The sequence below is a fragment of the Protopterus annectens genome, chromosome 1.part1, assembly GCF_019279795.1.
Source record: "Protopterus annectens isolate FY-2018-M chromosome 1.part1, PAN1.0, whole genome shotgun sequence".
In the NCBI taxonomy this organism is placed as follows: domain Eukaryota; kingdom Metazoa; phylum Chordata; order Ceratodontiformes; family Protopteridae; genus Protopterus; species Protopterus annectens.
In genome coordinates, this window is record NC_056726.1 from 1,000,194,996 (window position 1) to 1,000,211,915 (window position 16,920).

Below are 16,920 nucleotides of genomic sequence, written 5' to 3' on the forward strand. Positions count from 1 at the left end.
AAAAGTACCTCACCAAGAGGATCAAAGGGCTCAAACAGATGCCATATGCTGCCTGGTTAAAGAAACTCCAGCTCTACTCAGTGGCATACCGCCTGCTCAGAGGCGATCTCTGCCTGACATATAAAGCCATGTCCAACCCGGAATTAATGGACATGCTGCACCTCAGAAAATCCAAATCCCATCGAGCTACGCGCTCGAGAGACTTGAACCTCAGCACTGAAATAAACAGGACATGCTGGAGGGACAGATTCATAACCCAGAGGCTCCCTTCACTCTGGAATAAAATCCCAGTCCAGGTTAGGCAGAGTCCCACATTGACTCTCTTCAAGAGGAATCTTGATGAGTGGATGGGAGATCGTAGGTTTACCCTGGCTATCAATTCTGTGTCACTGTGACAGAGGCACAGTATACTAACCTCTAAAAAGGGCATAGCAAAATTAATTTAAAATGGGTGGCGAAAGTTAAACACACTCTGGCTAGGCTTATAAATGCCCTAGGGCAGATAGCCTAGTATGAACCTATGAACCTATGAATGCATCATCATGGACCTGATTAATAAAGATATAGGAAATCTCCAAATTCTAGACCCCACGCAATTTGGTTTTGTGAAGGGAAGATCATGCCTGCTCAACCTGTTTACTTCTTTGAGTCAGTCACCAGGGCTGTGGATGAAGGTAAGGCAGTGCATACAGCCTACCTTAATCTGGCCAAGGCCTTTGATAACATTCCTTACTCAGGAATTATTGATAAAATCATCAAACTAGGCATCAACCCCTATATCACTAGGTGGGTTGCAAATTGGCTCACAGATAGCACACACAGTGTGAAAGTAGTAGACTCCAAGTCAGACTGCTGACCAGTCACGAGTGGAGTCCCATAGGGATCGGTCCTGGGTCCTCTCCTGTTTGGCATCTACTTCTCAGAAGTCCAGGCCAACACAAAAAGACTCTGGCTGACCAAGTTCCCAGATGACTGCAAGCTGGGAGCCATTATTAACTCCCCAAGTAATGCAGACATCCTACAGAAAGGCCTCACTGAGACCAATGACTTGTGTTGAAACCATGGCCTTAAGCTTAATGCCACAAAATGTGTCATCATCCCCTTTGGTAAAAACTCAGTTCCACTAATTACCACATCGATGAGAGCCCAATGAACACTGAGGGCATTATAAGAGATCTGGGGATGCAGGTTGGCAGCAATCTCTCCTTCGACCACCACATTGCCACTGTGGTCAGAAAGTCCTATGTGGCAAATCTCATTACCAAGGATTTTGCATCCAGGAAGAAAGAGGTCATTGTCTCTCTCTACTCTTCCCTCATTAGATCAATCATTGAGTGTAATCCCCCATTTGGCATGTACCTCACTAGACACGAGCAACAGCCGGAGAGGCCACAGAAGTACCTCATGAAGAGGATCCTAGGCATTAAACACATGACTACATGGACAGACTCAAAAGACTCCAGCTATTCTCTGTCTCATATTGCCTACTTAGAGGTGATCTTTGCCTGACTTACAAAGCCATGTCTGACCCAGCTCTGTTAGAAATGCTACATCTAAAGAAATCTCAATCCCTCCTCACCACATGTTTCAGAGAAGTCAACCTCATTACCACAATCAACAGAACATGCTGGTGGGACAGGTTCCTCAACCAGAGACTGCCTATGCTCTGGAATAGACTTCCCATACATGTCAATAAGAGCACCTTGCTGTCTCTCTTCAAGAGAAATTTTGATGAGTGGATAGGTAATAGAAGGTTCACCCCGGGGATCACTACGGTGGCTCTACTTGATAGAGACACTGGGAACTAATGTCGACCGGCACGATGCCAGAGCACTTAAATGGGCTAGGCTTAAAAAGGCTCCAGGGCCATTAGCCTAGTACACACCTATGAACCTATCATTACCATGACATTACACATCTCTTGGTAGTTGTTTGAATGGTTGACATTATGGTTAATGTACCCCATACCTTGTTCTAGGACACACCAAGCATGTTGCCTTTTACTCTGGTAATGATATCTGTGGCTAACATACTTACCTTAAACACATAACTTAATTTCCAGTGGGATAAGTTTCTTCAATCTGGCTCTGGCTGTTAATCAAGCCTGCTACAGGTCCCACAGTTACTCTTCTGTGTTGTCATCCAGCAAAGTCTTCACCCTCTCTGACTATGCCTATTGCCAGCAGGAGCAGCAGCTTCAGCCTGTAGTATACACATCTGTATGTAAAAAGTAGCTGCTACAAACATTCTCTCTGTGCTGATGTTCATAGGTTGGTACTAGGCTATCGGCTCTAGTGCCTATACAAGCCTAGCCATAACAATTCCCTAGATATTTCTTCCCACACTATTTACTTCCCTGGACCCCTGTCTAGCAGGGTGACTAAAGTGATCCCCGGGGTGAATTTCCTTTCTCCCATCCAATCATCAAGGTTCCTTTTGAAGAGGGCCAAAGAGTCGCTCTGCTTGACATGTATGGACAGTCTATTCCAGAGTCTGGGGAGTCTCTGGGTCAGGAACCTATCCCCCCAACATGTTTTGTTTATTGTGATGGCAAGATTTAGATCCCTGGAGCATGTGGCTCTAAGGGATTGGGATTTCTTTAAGTGTAGCATGTCCAACAGCTCTGGGTTTGACAAGGCCTTGTATGTTAGGCAGAGATTGCCTCAGAGTAGACGATATGCGACAGAGTATAGCTGGAGTTTTTTAAGGTGGTCAGCATAGGGCATGTGCTTTAGGCCTGTGATTCTTTTAGTGAGGTATTTCTGTGGTTTTTCCAGTAGTTGCAGATGTCTTGAGAGGTACATACCAAATGGGGCATTGTATTCTATAATGGGTCTAATGAGGGATGAGTACAGTGGGACAATGACCTCCTTTTTTCTGGATGAAAAGCCCATAGTGATGAGGTGTGCCACATACAAGGATTTCCTGACTGTTGTGGCGATGTGGTTAGTGAAGGTGAGACCACTGTCCACCTGTGTCCGTAAGTGTCTTATCACACTTTCGGTGTTTAGTGTACTGCCACCTATGTGATAATGCAAGGGTACATGTTTTTCCCAAAGGGGATAACTATACATTTCTTGGCATTGAGCTTGGGCCCATGGCTCTGGCACCAAGCATCTGTTTCTGTAAGGCCCTTTTGTAGAGTATGCACATAATTTGGGGATTCAGTAATGACTCTCAGTTTGCAGTCATCTGCAAACTTTGTTAGCCAGAGTCCCTTAGTGTTGGCCTGTACTTCAGAGAAGTAGATGCCAAACAAGAGAGTTCCCAGGACTGAACCCTGAGGTACTCCACTTGTCACTTGTCTGGAGATGGATTTGGAGTCAGTTACTTTTACAGTGTTGGTTCTGTCAGTAAGCCAGTTGGCAACCCATCGAGTGACCTAGGGATTAATGCCCAGCTTAGTAAGTTTATCTATGATTCCAGAGTGGGGGGTGGTTTCAAAGGCCTTGGTGAGGTCCAGATAGGCTGTGTGGACTGCCTTACCCTCGTCCACAGCTCTGGAGACTGATTCAAAGAAGTCAATAAGGTTCAGGAGACAAGATCGGCCCTTCATGAACCCAAACTGGGTGGGGTCCAGTGTTTTAAGGTTGTCAATGTCTTTGTTTATAAGTTCCATAATTATACTTTCCATGGCCTTGCAGATCAGGCTTGTCAGACTGATTGGGCAGTAGTTCCCGGGATTCAAGGTGGATCCCCCCTTATGGAGTGGGATAACTGTAGCTGTGCGCCACTCAGTAGGCACAGGCACAAAGCCTGAGGTGAGGGTATATTTAACAAAAAAAAAGAACTCTGGAACGGTGCTGTTATGTATCCAAAAATTTTAATAAAACAGAAGGTCTGATGAAGGGTTAACACCCGAAAGCGCTTACCTTTCAGAAGTTTGTATGTTTTTTATGGCAGAGTTTTATTAAAATTTTTGGATACATAACAGCACCGTTCCAGAGTTCTTTTGTTTTTGTGGCTTCTCAATCATTGTTCTCTGGTTGGGGTATCAGCACCAAGCATTTGTTTTTTGGATTTTGAGGGTATATTTAAACATGACACTTAGGTGAGGTGCCAGTTCATTTTGTAGTTCATTTAGTACACAGCCCGGGATGTCATCTGGTCCCATGGATGTTGTATTCTTAGCTTTGGAGAGTGCGTTTTTTACCTGTGTGGCTGTTATTACCGGAATTTGGCAATCTTCCAGTATTGAGATGGACCATTTAGGGGGTGAGAGGGGGGTGAAGTTGGCACTGAATTGATCTGCCAGGATATTGGCAATATCCTCGGGATCAGTATATTTAATGCCATTCTGTTGTAGCTCAGAGCAGATCTGAGCATTGCCATTTAGATTCTTGACATATTTATAGAATGCCTTGTGGTTGTCTTTGGAATCTTTGGCAATTTTATTTTCATAACTAGCTTTGGAGGATTTTATGAAGGATCTCAGCTTTGGCTGGCAAGGGAGTTTTTTGCATCCTGGGATTTTCCTCTTTTCTGCAACAGTTTTTTCCTCTTGTTGCAAAATTTGTTTATGGAAGGGGACCACCAGATTGGCTTCCTTTTTTGGAGGAGAGCATCTTGGTTCTATTTGGGATGGCATGATTCATGCATGAGTGGATGTGCTCGTACAGTACCTTAGTGTAGGACTCAACAGTCGAACTTTCAGTTCCCATCTGCATGGGTGTCATGAAGTTTGTAACTTCTGACTTGAGTAGCATGAAGTTGGCCTTGGAGAAGTTTTTTATGGAGCTTTCCTTACTGGGGGTGGGGATGGGATGAGGATGTTAAGGGTGATTAGCTTATGGTCTGATCTGACCAACGAGGAGGTGAACATAGGTGTGGAGCATCAATTTCCCATGTTGGTAATGACCAGGTCTAGGATATTGGAGCTCCTGGTGGGTTTAGTTGATCCAGGGCTTTGGAATTTATGAATTCCAAGAACCGTTGGGCAAAGGTGTTCGTGCATGAGTAGTTTTCCCAGTTAATGGCAGGGTAGTTGAAATCACCCAGTATTAGGGTATTTGGTTGTATATTCATATTTTCCAGTATGTTTAGAAAGGTGTAGTGAGAATCTTGGGGCATGATGGGGGATATGTAGCAAGCTACTATTTGGATTGCAGTCTTACCTAGTGTTAGTTGCACCTGGAGAATTTCAGACGCATTGTGTTGGGCAACTAACCTGGTGGTGTGAATATCCTTGGTGAATACGGACACTCCTCCACCTTTGTTTCAATCCTGGTTTGGTAGCCAAAAAGTGTGGTAAGATGTATCTTTACTCCACTAACTTTTATCCCAACATATAAGAAAGGGGATGGAATCTACATTGATGTCTTATATATTGTTGAGTAGTTGCATGGGATTGCCTGATTGTACTGCAAATCAGCTGTGTAGGCTGCATTTAGCATTTCTGAAGCCCAGATTGCTTCACATGCAATCAACTGCTAATGAGAACCATCTTAAAAGGGCAAATTTGTAGCTAGGCAAACCAGTGTGAATAAGAGTTACTTCTTGTGTCTAACTTGTTGACACATTTCTTGTAGAGCAGTATCTTTCAACAGAGTATTGTACTCCATCAGGTATGTAACCATTTGGTTTCCTACATGATGCATATGTTTGAATATGGAATATGAAGATATGGAATAAGAATATGGAATATGGAATATGAATATGGAATAAGAAATATGAATAGGAAGAATGTGGATTACATCAGTAAGTCTTTGTTAGAACCGCACTGATGACATGGCATTAATCTCCAGCCCTGTTAGACATACAGAAGATGTAGAGAACACCAAGGGTGCACAGGTCTCTTGGGAACGTCCTTTGATAGCAGTTGTAATAGTACACAGTTGTTTTGCTGGCATTACTGTTTATATTTCTTTTATGGTTGGAGTGGATATTTCCTGCTATGGGACACACTACAATGGACTGCTGTGTTGGGTGTGTGAGCATATGTGAGTACCTGTCATGGCACAAACATGAATATGTCATTATTGCTACTATTCTAGTTGCGTCCACACACTTTGTATTTTTGTCCCACTGTTGAATATGTGTAATCAAGCAGTGAATACTGAGAGAATTCCTTTATTGCTCTATCTCTACTTAGTTTACTCGAATGCATGTAATCCTTATATGTGTACTCATTTCTTTGTATTTCAGTACAATTTATGCATGAGCATTGCAGGCCACCATTTTGAGGCATAAAATTATCTCATCATTAAGGTGTTGTGACAACATTATCTAATCATGCTGTTGCCAGGGAGGGCAAATAGGTCAGATCAATGCAGTGTGCCATCAAAATAGTATCTACAAGCTGGTGCAACACTGTGCCACAGATATGATCAATGCAGCACAGGCACGCAGCTGACGTGGCCAGGGATCATCAGATCACTGGTGGTGGGCCTGCAAAAGAACCTCCTGTCACAGCCACAGTGGAATTCCTGGCAAAACGTACTAGACAGGACAGCTCCCAAACATCCATCAGCCAATACACTGTGGACGTAGGTGCCACCCGTTCCTCTCAAGAGGAGCTTCTAGGTATGCTTAGTTAGATCAGCAGTCAAATACTGCTGCATTCATCCTGTCAAGATGTATATAGTTTTACATAGATGGCAGGTGAAGATTGTCACCCACATACCTTTTAACATTGCAGTTACTGTAGATATGAGATACTGCTGCATTCATCCTGTCAAGACGTATATAGTTTTACATAGATGGCAGGTGAAGATTGTCACCCACATACCTTTTAACATTGCAGTTACTGTAGATATGAGATACTGCTGCATTCATCCTGTCAAGATGTACATAGTTTTACATAGATGGCAGGTGAAGATTGTCACCCACATACCTTTTAACATTGCAGTTACTGTAGATATGAGATACTGCTGCATTCATCCTGTCAAGATGTATATAGTTTTACATAGATGGCAGGTGAAGATGGTCACCCACATACCTTTTAACATTGCAGTTACTGTAGATATGAGATACTGCTGCATTCATCCTGTCAAGATGTATATAGTTTTACATAGATGGCAGGTGAAGATTGTCACCCACATACCTTTTAACATTGCAGTTACTGTAGATATGAGATACTGCTGCATTCATCCTGTCAAGATGTATATAGTTTTACATAGATGGCAGGTGAAGATTGTCACCCACATACCTTTTAACATCGCAGTTACTGTAGATATGAGATACTGCTGCATTCATCCTGTCAAGATGTATATAGTTTTACATAGATGGCAGGTGAAGATTGTCACCCACATACCTTTTAACATCGCAGTTACTGTAGATATGAGATACTGCTGCATTCATCCTGTCAAGATGTATATAGTTTTACATAGATGGCAGGTGAAGATTGTCACCCACATACCTTTTAACATTGCAGTTACTGTAGATATGAGATACTGCTGCATTCATCCTGTCAAGATGTATATAGTTTTACATAGATGGCAGGTGATTTTTTTTGGGGGGAAGTAAGTTAGCTGTGGTTTTAAGATCATGTAAAGATTGTCACCCACATTCCTTTTAACATTGCAGTTACTGTAGATATGAGATTATTGGATGTATTACCCCCCTGTTATACTGTAACATGTGATGCTCTTGCTATTACCTCTCTCACAACCTTTTCAGGACCATCAAGAATTGGAAGAGGCCATGCTCCTACTGCTGGTAAACAGAAAACTGTTATGCCAGTGATATAGATATATTTCAATGTATTAGCTGAAGTGTCATCCTAGGCCTGCTGGCTGGACTGATGTACTGTCTGCATAACTAACTGTCTACTGTACAAATATTTTCTGGATGTCCACAGTTTAGATTCATACCTCTGCCTCGTAAGTATGACTATAGTGACTGACTTGAAAACTACTGTCAGGACATTAATGATTGCTATAACTATCAACTGTACAGATATTTGTAGAATGTCCACAGTGTACATCATTTATTTAATTTTTAATAGGATTGTTTTCTGAATAAGTATTTCCAAATCAGTACAGATTGGGGTTAGAAAATAATGTCCACGTGTCCTACTCTGTGAGATCGGGAGGTATAACAGTCTGTAATAGTGACAGCAGTGTATACAGCTTAACATATATTTTACCATACTGGTTCCGGCATTAATGCATATCTTTTTCATTTTTATCACAGGTGACCAGGGAGGTTGGTCTTTGTCCCCTACACCACCTGATGTCAATGTCTCTTCAGATTCTGATGATGATGGTGATCAAATTGAGGCACAGCTAGGGGTTGCACAGGCTGAATCTGACAATGGTTTACATCCCTCAGCCACCATCATTGCCAATGTACACAGCCAATATGCCTATGCATACCCAGTCACTTGAGGCCACACATATTGGACTGTTGGTGGGTGGTGACATTGAACAGGGAAGTGTGGCTACTGTGGCTTCATTGACTGTTGACATTGGCAATAGCCAAACTGTTGGTGAGGTTCCACACAGGTGGATTGATAGGGGTGCTCGTAGGAGGCCTGCTATCCCTCCACCACCTGTTGCAGGTGTCTCATCATATGTTCTTCAGTGTATGTTTAGGACCTTCATGGAGGCATAAGCATGTTCAAAAAGGAATTCCAGATGAATGCTCAAGGTTATGGATGCAGCAGTCTGACATTCGTGACTGCTTCCACCATGTTGCTAATACCCTGCATTGGTTGACTGAGACAGATTGTAGACTATCTGTCATGGAATGCACATTGTCTGTGATGGAACATCTGATTGGAGTTGAGCATCATCCTTGTGGGAGTAGGTGAGCAATTACATCTGCTGAGAGTCAACATGGCCAGGCCCAATCATGCTCCCATATTGGCATTACATACAGTCTCCAGAGGGGAGTATGCTGTCCACACCAAGATGTAGCAGGCCAAGGGGTCATGGTCCTGGGCATTCCCATGCAGGACACATGCCCAGCAGATATCAGTCACTTTCAGGTAGTAGCACAGCATCTCAACCTGACAAGGTGGTGCCAGTGCGACTCCTAGCAGAGCCAGTTCTCATGTTCAGGGGCGGAGATAATGAACTGTCAACTCTACCATGCATGGCTCACAGCTGTCCAACATACAGACATGTAGGGCTAGCATTGAGCTTGGCTGTGTTCAGGCAGTCACACACAAATGTCACATTGAGGGCACCTACAGACACTCACACATTTCCATGGACCATCTTGCCTGCTTCCCTTACTCAAACACACAAGTTTGCCAACCTATTGGGTCAGCCTAAGCCTACTGCACCCCCACACAACACCCTGTGCAAGTGATAATAACTGTGCCACACCCCTATCATCTTTCTCATGGGTGCAGGTACATAAAGCTATGTGTCTGATGCACAGAGTGACTAGCTACATTAGTATGACTTCCTTTCATCCATTGGTGCTGTTGACAGGCTACATGTGCTCGTCATTTACAGATATTGTACTTTGCCATCTATAATGTGGATAGTGTAATAATGTGTGTACACTGCAATGGATGCTGTTGTAAGGGTGTGGAGTCACATAATGAAATATGCCTCATGGAAACATGTATGCTTCTCTTTCAGGACTGTGCAGTACACACCTATGGGTACACATCTACAATCAACCTATTAACGTCAGAGCAGAGGATTGTATGTGAGCACAGAAGGCAAATGTCATCAGAGCATTAATACAGTATAAGTTCAGAGGTCTTTACTAGGCTAATGACCACAGTTTTTTTTTTAAGTCTAGCAAGCATCCCAAATTTCTGACAAGTTCCAATACCCTTGATAAGTGTAAGCAGAGGTTTGGGAGATGAAACATTTACAAGTAGGGGCCTGGGAGAGGAAGCATTTACAAGTTGCCTGTGTCTATTTGAGACACAGGTGCCAAACTAGGGATGAATTTCCTGTTCCCCATCCAACTGTCCAAACTGCACTTGAATTGGGTTAGAGAGGAACTCTGCTTCACATGTATGGTGAGCCTGTTCCATAGATGAGGTATTCTCTTAGACACCTACCTGTCTCTCTAGCAGGTCCCATTTATACCACAGGCAAGGTTTTAAGTCTTTAGAATGAGTAATTCTGGTGCTGTTTGTTTTGCGGATATGCAGGAGGTCCGTCAAAGTGGGGTCTAACAATACCCTGTATCCCAGGCATAGATCTCCCATCAAAAGGTTGTAGGAGATAGAATAAATGGATAGGGCCTTGAGGTGGTCTTCAGAGGATATTTTATTTATGCCCTGTATTCTTTTAGTGAGGAACCTCTGTGGATGTTCCATTTCCTGGATATGCTTGGTTAGGTACATATGAAAGGGGGCATAGGATCATAGGAAGTTAAAAGGTTATTGGCCCTGAGGCCCTTATAAGCCTAGTCAAGAGTTTAGCACATACATAGACAAATCAGCACCCAATGTCCCTGTCCAGCACGGACACAAGTGGAATCTCAGGGATGTATTTTCTATTTCCCATCCAGTTATCCAGATTTTACTTAAAAAGGGGTAAAGCGATATGCTTGACATGGAGAGGGAGTCTATTCCATAGATGGGGGAGTCTCTGTGACAGGAATCTGCCCTACCAGCAAGTCCTACTGATGTCACAGACCAGGTTGAAGCCGTGTGTGTGTGGGTTACTCGAGTGGAGCTTGACTTGCAGATATACAGCAGTCCCATCAAGACAGGGTCCAAGATTGCCTTGTATGCCAGACAGAGGTCACCTCTGAGGAGTCTGTATGAAACAGTGTAGAAGGATAGAGCTTTTAGCCTGTATGCTAGATTTTTGAGGCCCTGGATTCTCCTGATGAGGAAACTCTGTGGTCTCTCCAGCTGCTGGATGTGTTTTGCGAGGTACATGCCAAATGGGGCATTGTACTCAATAATGGGCCTTATAAGGGAAGAATACAGGAATGTTATGACCTATGATACCCTTACTTATGAGGTGGGCCATGTAGAAAGCTTTCCATACAATGGAAGCAACATTGTGATGAAAAGTCAGGCTTCTATCGATCTGGGTGCCCAAATCCCTCATGACTGACTGCGTGCTTAGAAATTAATGTGATAATTTGTGGGGACATCACTCTCCCCAAAGGGGGTTTGTACTCAATGTTAGGTATGATGAATGCCAAATACAGTGGAACAATGACTTTCTTGGACTTAGATGCCATACTTTTGTTTATAAGTTGTGCAACATAGAATGATTTCCCAACTATTGTAGACATGTGATGGTCAAAGGCTATATTACTATCTATTTGTGTCCCTAAGTCCCTGACTATGGGTTAACTGTAAGAGATTTGTTGTCAATATGATAGTTACCAGGGGTGGATGACTTCCCAAAGGATACTGTTATGCATTTCTTGGCATTTAGTTTTAATCCATGACTCTGACACCAATGGTTTTTCTGTATCAGCCTCTCCTGAAGAGGATTTGTGTCCGTGTGGGATTCAATGACAGCTCCTAATTTGTAATCATCTGCAAATTTAGTCAGTCAGAGACTACTGACATTGGCCTTGACTTCAGAGAAATAAATGCCAAAAAGGAGTGGTCCAAGGGCTGATCTCTGAGGGACTCTACTTGTGACTGGCCTCTTTGTAGAGGTGGATTCCCCAATTCTAACTTCCTGGGTCCTGCCTGTGAGCCAGTTGGCTATCCACCAGGTGACACACGAGTTTGTACCTAACCTCTTGAACTTCAACAATGCCTGAGTGGGGTGTATTGTGTCAAATGCCTTGGTCAGGTCAAGGTAGGTAGTGTGAGCCATTTTTCCCTCATTCACTACTTTGGTTATCTTCTCAAAGAAGTCCACCAAGTTGAGTAGGCACCATCTGCCCTTGACAAAACCAAACTGGGTTGGGTCTAGTGTTTGGAGGTTTACTATATCTCTACTGATCATTTCCATGATAATTCTTTCCATGGCTTTACATACAAGACTAGTGAGACTTATGGGTTTGTAGTTTCTGGGGCCTGTAGATGGCCCACCTTTGTGCAGACAGATTATTATTGCTGTTCTCCATTCATGAGGCACAAAGCCTGATTGGAGGCTACAGTTAAATAGTAATTCCAGAGGTCCTTATAGGTCATGTTTCTTGCTATTTGGAAGGCACCCTGGGATATTGTATGGGCTCACTGATGCAGTGTTCTTGGTCTTATTGACAGCATTAATCATGTGTCCTAACTGCCAGATTTCTTTGTTAGTTTGTGTATTTTTTGTCTGAGATGCTACATGACTTACACACACAGGCAATATGTCTTCCTTCCTATAACAGAACTGCTCTTAAGCTTTAGCTGGCACCAGCTTCTTGGGTTGTGTGTAGTATCATGTCATAGCATTTAAGAGCTAATGTTGTCATTGCTACATATTTGAGCAATTCAAACATTTTTCCTTGATCTGCTGACCAACATAGGGTTGGGAGTTTTTAAAGGGACTGGGAGTTTTTATAAGGGGTTGGGAGTTTTTATAGTAGAGGTGTTTACCTCACAGACAAGATGCAGGCTTTGATTCTCACCTTTGATGGGGTAATTGGCTAGGCTTAAAATGGCCCACATGGGCAGCTAGTCAAGTACTTACCTACGAAACCTATGAACATCATACTCTATGTTGTAACAGTTTTCTTAATGGCACTGAGCTCCGACTAACATTCTCAGTGTATGTAGATTTCTGCATAGTCACAGTAGCTTTTATCTTGTCAGTATCCAGTTTAAAACCATGCTTTGTCAACATTTCTCATTATTTCAAAGAAGTGACACAAATCTGGTATTTGGTTTAAGACTGTGATACCTGAATATGTCCAACAATGTAATCTGTTGTCTGCTATGTTCCTGGTTTATATCACCACAGCCTAGACTATCAGTTATTATACTGACCACTCCAGCTATCTCAAGTATGTTTGTATAGCTTTCCTGAACTATTCCAGGTGCTGATGTTCACTCGCCGTTACTGAGGGAATCCTGGTTAGTTTCTTTTCCTCCGCTTAGTAATATGCTTAAATTCGGCTGGTCGCCACGTCTGATCTGAGGTTGCGTTCCAAGCGGGGTCGGCGGCGGAATGGCGGGGGGCCCTGGGGGGTGGGGGCAGACGGGCAGGCCGCCCCCCCCTCCTCGGGAACTATCCCGCTCGCTCGCCACCACACTACCCCCGCCAGACTTCCGGGTGGTGGGAGGAGGACGGCCGACGCACGAGAACCAGGCGGGCAGACGTTGGGATCCGCCCCGGGAGGGCAGCCCAGTGGCGCTACCACCAACAGCCTCTGGGGGCGGGCCTGACACACGCCTGCTCCCTCCCGTCCTTGGATGGGCTTCCTGGCTCGGGGCGGCGGGGGGACTTGTGTCCTCCATCTGCATCTCTCCCTGGGGGGACGGGGGCCCGCTGCGGGCTCCCTCGACTCCCCGGCCGCGCACTCCACAGGGGCCGGATGACCCCCTGGGGTGATGGAAGGCATGACGACGCAAAGACAGGTGTCGCCCCGGGAGTAACCCGGGGCCACAAAGTGCATTCGAAGTGTCGATGATCAATGTGTCCTGCAATTCACATTAGTTCTCGCAGCTAGCTGCGTTCTTCATCGACGCACGAGCCGAGTGATCCACCACTGAGTCATACTGCTTCTCGTCTGCTGGGGGGCACCGCTGCACGCCCGGCGTCGCACCTCGAGACGAGCACGTGAGGTTTCACAGGTGTCGTCGTGGGTGCCCGGACCTGGGTTACTGGCCTTGCACCGCAGGGAGTCCCACAGTGGCCGGTGCATGGCCGCACCGCCAACCTCCTGGGTCTTCAAGCCAACACCCCGTGTGGGGCGGGGTGTTCTCCGTAGGTACCCATGACCGACATCGAGGGGAGAGGACTCTGTTGTGCCACCCCTGGGGCGGCCCCGCGCAGTCGGAGGGGAGGCCACCACCCCCTTGCCGGGATGGCACCCTCTCCCTTCCCCCTGCCACGGTGGGGAGCCAGCTGCCTCCAGGGCGCGTGGTGGGCCGCACCGCCAGGCCGTATGCACCCCCCGCCGCCATCCCGTTGTGGCAGCGGAGGGGTGTGCGCACCTCCCACCATGCAGATGGACCCCCCTCCCTCCCACCGCCGGGAGGCAAGGGGGGGACGGACACCACCCCTTGCCCTCACACTCACTCCCCCTCTCCCTCCCCCCGGGAGCCATGGGCTCAAGGGGTGCGGAGGGACGGGAGTCCGAGAGAGGTGCGGAGAGAGTGAGGCTCGGAGGGTTGGGGCGGCGGAGCGTGAGAGGCTCTGGTACCTGGGGATGGTGTCGTCCCGGGACCCTCTGCGTTAACGATCCTTCCGCAGGTTTACCTACGGAAACCTTGTTACGACTTTTACTTCCTCTAGATAGTCAAGTTTGCTCGTCTTCTCAGCACACCGCCGGGGCCGTGACCGACTCCAGCGGGGCCGATCCGAGGACCTCACTAAACCATCCAATCAGTAGTAGTGACAGGCAGTGTGTACAAATGGCAGGGACTTAAATCAACGCGAGCTTATGACCCGCACTTACTGTGAATTCCTCGTTCATGGGGAATAATTGCAATCTCCGGTCCCTATCATGAATGGGGTTCAGCAGATTACCCGGACCTGTCAGCCAAGGGTAGACACACGCTGATCCATTCAGTGTAGCACGAGTACAGCCCTGAACATCTAAGGGCATCACAGACCTGTTATTGCTCAATCCCGTGTGGCTGAAAGCCATTTGTCCCTCTAAGAAGTTGGAGACGACCGCACGGGGCCGCATAACTAGTTAGCATGGCGGAGTCTCATTCGTTATCGGAATTAACCAGACAAATCATTCCACCAACTAAGAACGGCCATGCACCACCACCCACAGAATCGAGAAAGAGCTATCAATCTGTCAATCCTTTCCATGTCCGGGCCGGGTGAGGTTTCCCATGTTGAGTCAAATTAAGCTGCAATAATAGTTAGATTTAGGACTGTATAGTTACTAGTAAAATACAGAGTGAAGTAAAGTGGGAAATAATATAGTAGCAAACCTTGCTATGAAATTGAGACTGAGACATCAAAACAGTATAGTCTTAAAGGCAATGACAGCAATCTATTAATAAAAATCCCGATAGAGGAGAGAAAAAAAAGAAGGAAAAGAAAAAAGAGAGGAGATGGAAGAGTAAGTATATTAAGTTAAATTGAACAGTAACAATTTTTAAGAATGGAAAATATAGCTATTAACTTACAAACAATGAAGCTGACAATGTGTGTTAGTACAATGAGGGTGTAAGGAATGATGTCAGAACTATATCTTACCCATAAACGAGGAAAGAATAGTATGTAACATTCACAAGAAACATATTCATTTCTTTTAACAATAAATATGTCAGCTTAAGGAATTAACCTAAGTTCATCCCAAGGGGATGTTGTAAGGTAAATCTATAAACAAGCCACAAAACTAATATGTTATAAACATTTGTTAGGGTTGATATGTTTAACTGTAACTAAGACCAGTTTACCATTGTTTTAATGTAACATAGGCAATTTATTCTTTGAGGGCAGCAGGCACTGAAATTGTAGATAAAAACACTGAAATATAAAGTTGTTTTCTAGCAAAAAACCTCTTCTAGTTTCAGATACGTTTACTGTGGAATTATTCAGATGGCTTTTGCTTCTGCAGAGATTGTGCATATTGACTGATATTGCTTTATTGTAATGACAGAAGTCTGAGTGGCCTTTTATGGATAAAATGTTTAGAATTGGACAGTTTATCATTACTGGTTCATATGTTTTGTTTCATTGCTTACTGGAAAAAATGTTCAAAACTATAAACTTAAAACATTCTAATAAGAGGTGCTGTATTATACAAGGGATATAATTCAATTATATGTTATAATTAATACAATCAGGAAGGTGAATGAAAGAACCTTTGCATGGCCCTAAACATGTGTGCAAGGGGCCTATGGTTTGAAAACAGCCCAAGGGTAAACTTAAACTGCCACTGGCCAGATACTTTTTCTTTAAATGTGGGTTTCAATGCTGTCTCAGTGAATGTGAGTTTCAAAGGTAAAGAAGTTTTAATGATAAGTTTGTTTTCATTGTAAGACAATTGCTTTGTTTAGCAAATGTTTCTCAGTGTTTGTGCTATAAAATTTGAAATAAAAGTTGTAAATTAAATCCAAATATCTGTAATCATTGTAGAAGCATAAAACAGTATGCGCACTGAGAGTTTTGAATAGTGTTTATGGCAACTGATGAGAAATAGCCAAGCAATGGGACACTGGAATGTCTCCATGCAGAGGCTCTAGGTTTGCACCCTCCTGCAAAAAATCCTGCAGGCTCCCCTGCTCTGGCTGGCTGCCATTTTGCTCTGCCATTGTCCCCTGGACACCATATCAAATCCTTGCTGATAATTTAACAGTACTATCAGATCTTGAACTGCACAGATTGTGTTCAAAATCTCCCATGTTTTACATTAAGATAAGGTAACACCATAACACAGAGATTTCTGTGGCTTGCTGTTCTTGCTGAAAGTCTCCAGAGAGGTCCTAAAGCCCTCTTGTCTACCTGCAGAAAGTCTCTCACAAGGTCCTAATGTTCTGCAGTGTTTGCAGATGTCTTCCAGCTTATGATATTTATGGGAGAGATTTTTATTTTTTATCAATCCGCCAAGCCAATTCGGGGCACCCCAGCCAACAAGAGCCCTAGGCAGCTGCCTATCGTGCCTAGTGCTGGATCTGGCTTTGAACGGAGTTGCACATTTTTCCACACTAACATTTTTCAAGTGCCTTTTCAGCTAATACATGATAGGCTCATATTTTACGTAAAAGAGGATATTTAAGTACTTTCTATAACATCAATAACTTAATAACTGCCAATAAAGTGTTTCTGTTAGCCTGAAAGCTTGAGTAATTGCAAAACCTATTTCGGTCCAATAAAAGGTATTACATCACATCTGTTTTGCAGTTTTATTATGTACCTCTATATTAATCACTCTTCAGAATAATAACTTTTCCCTAACAACCCATTTAGGTAAAGC

The 16,920-nt window shown here is 44.2% G+C and overlaps 1 long non-coding RNA gene and 1 other non-coding gene across 2 annotated transcripts; both read right to left on the reverse strand.

Moving 5' to 3' along the window:
• Positions 1-225: 225 nt before the first annotated feature.
• On the reverse strand, positions 226-14,839 carry LOC122813484. The gene is made up of 3 exons (XR_006366694.1): positions 14,578-14,839; positions 14,511-14,516; positions 226-235 (listed from the first exon to the last, which is right to left on the reverse strand). It is a non-coding gene; the product is annotated as an uncharacterized LOC122813484 (long non-coding RNA).
• LOC122817675 lies at positions 13,383-13,536 on the reverse strand. The gene has a single exon (XR_006367313.1). It is a non-coding gene; the product is annotated as a 5.8S ribosomal RNA (ribosomal RNA).
• Positions 14,840-16,920: the final 2,081 nt, after the last annotated feature.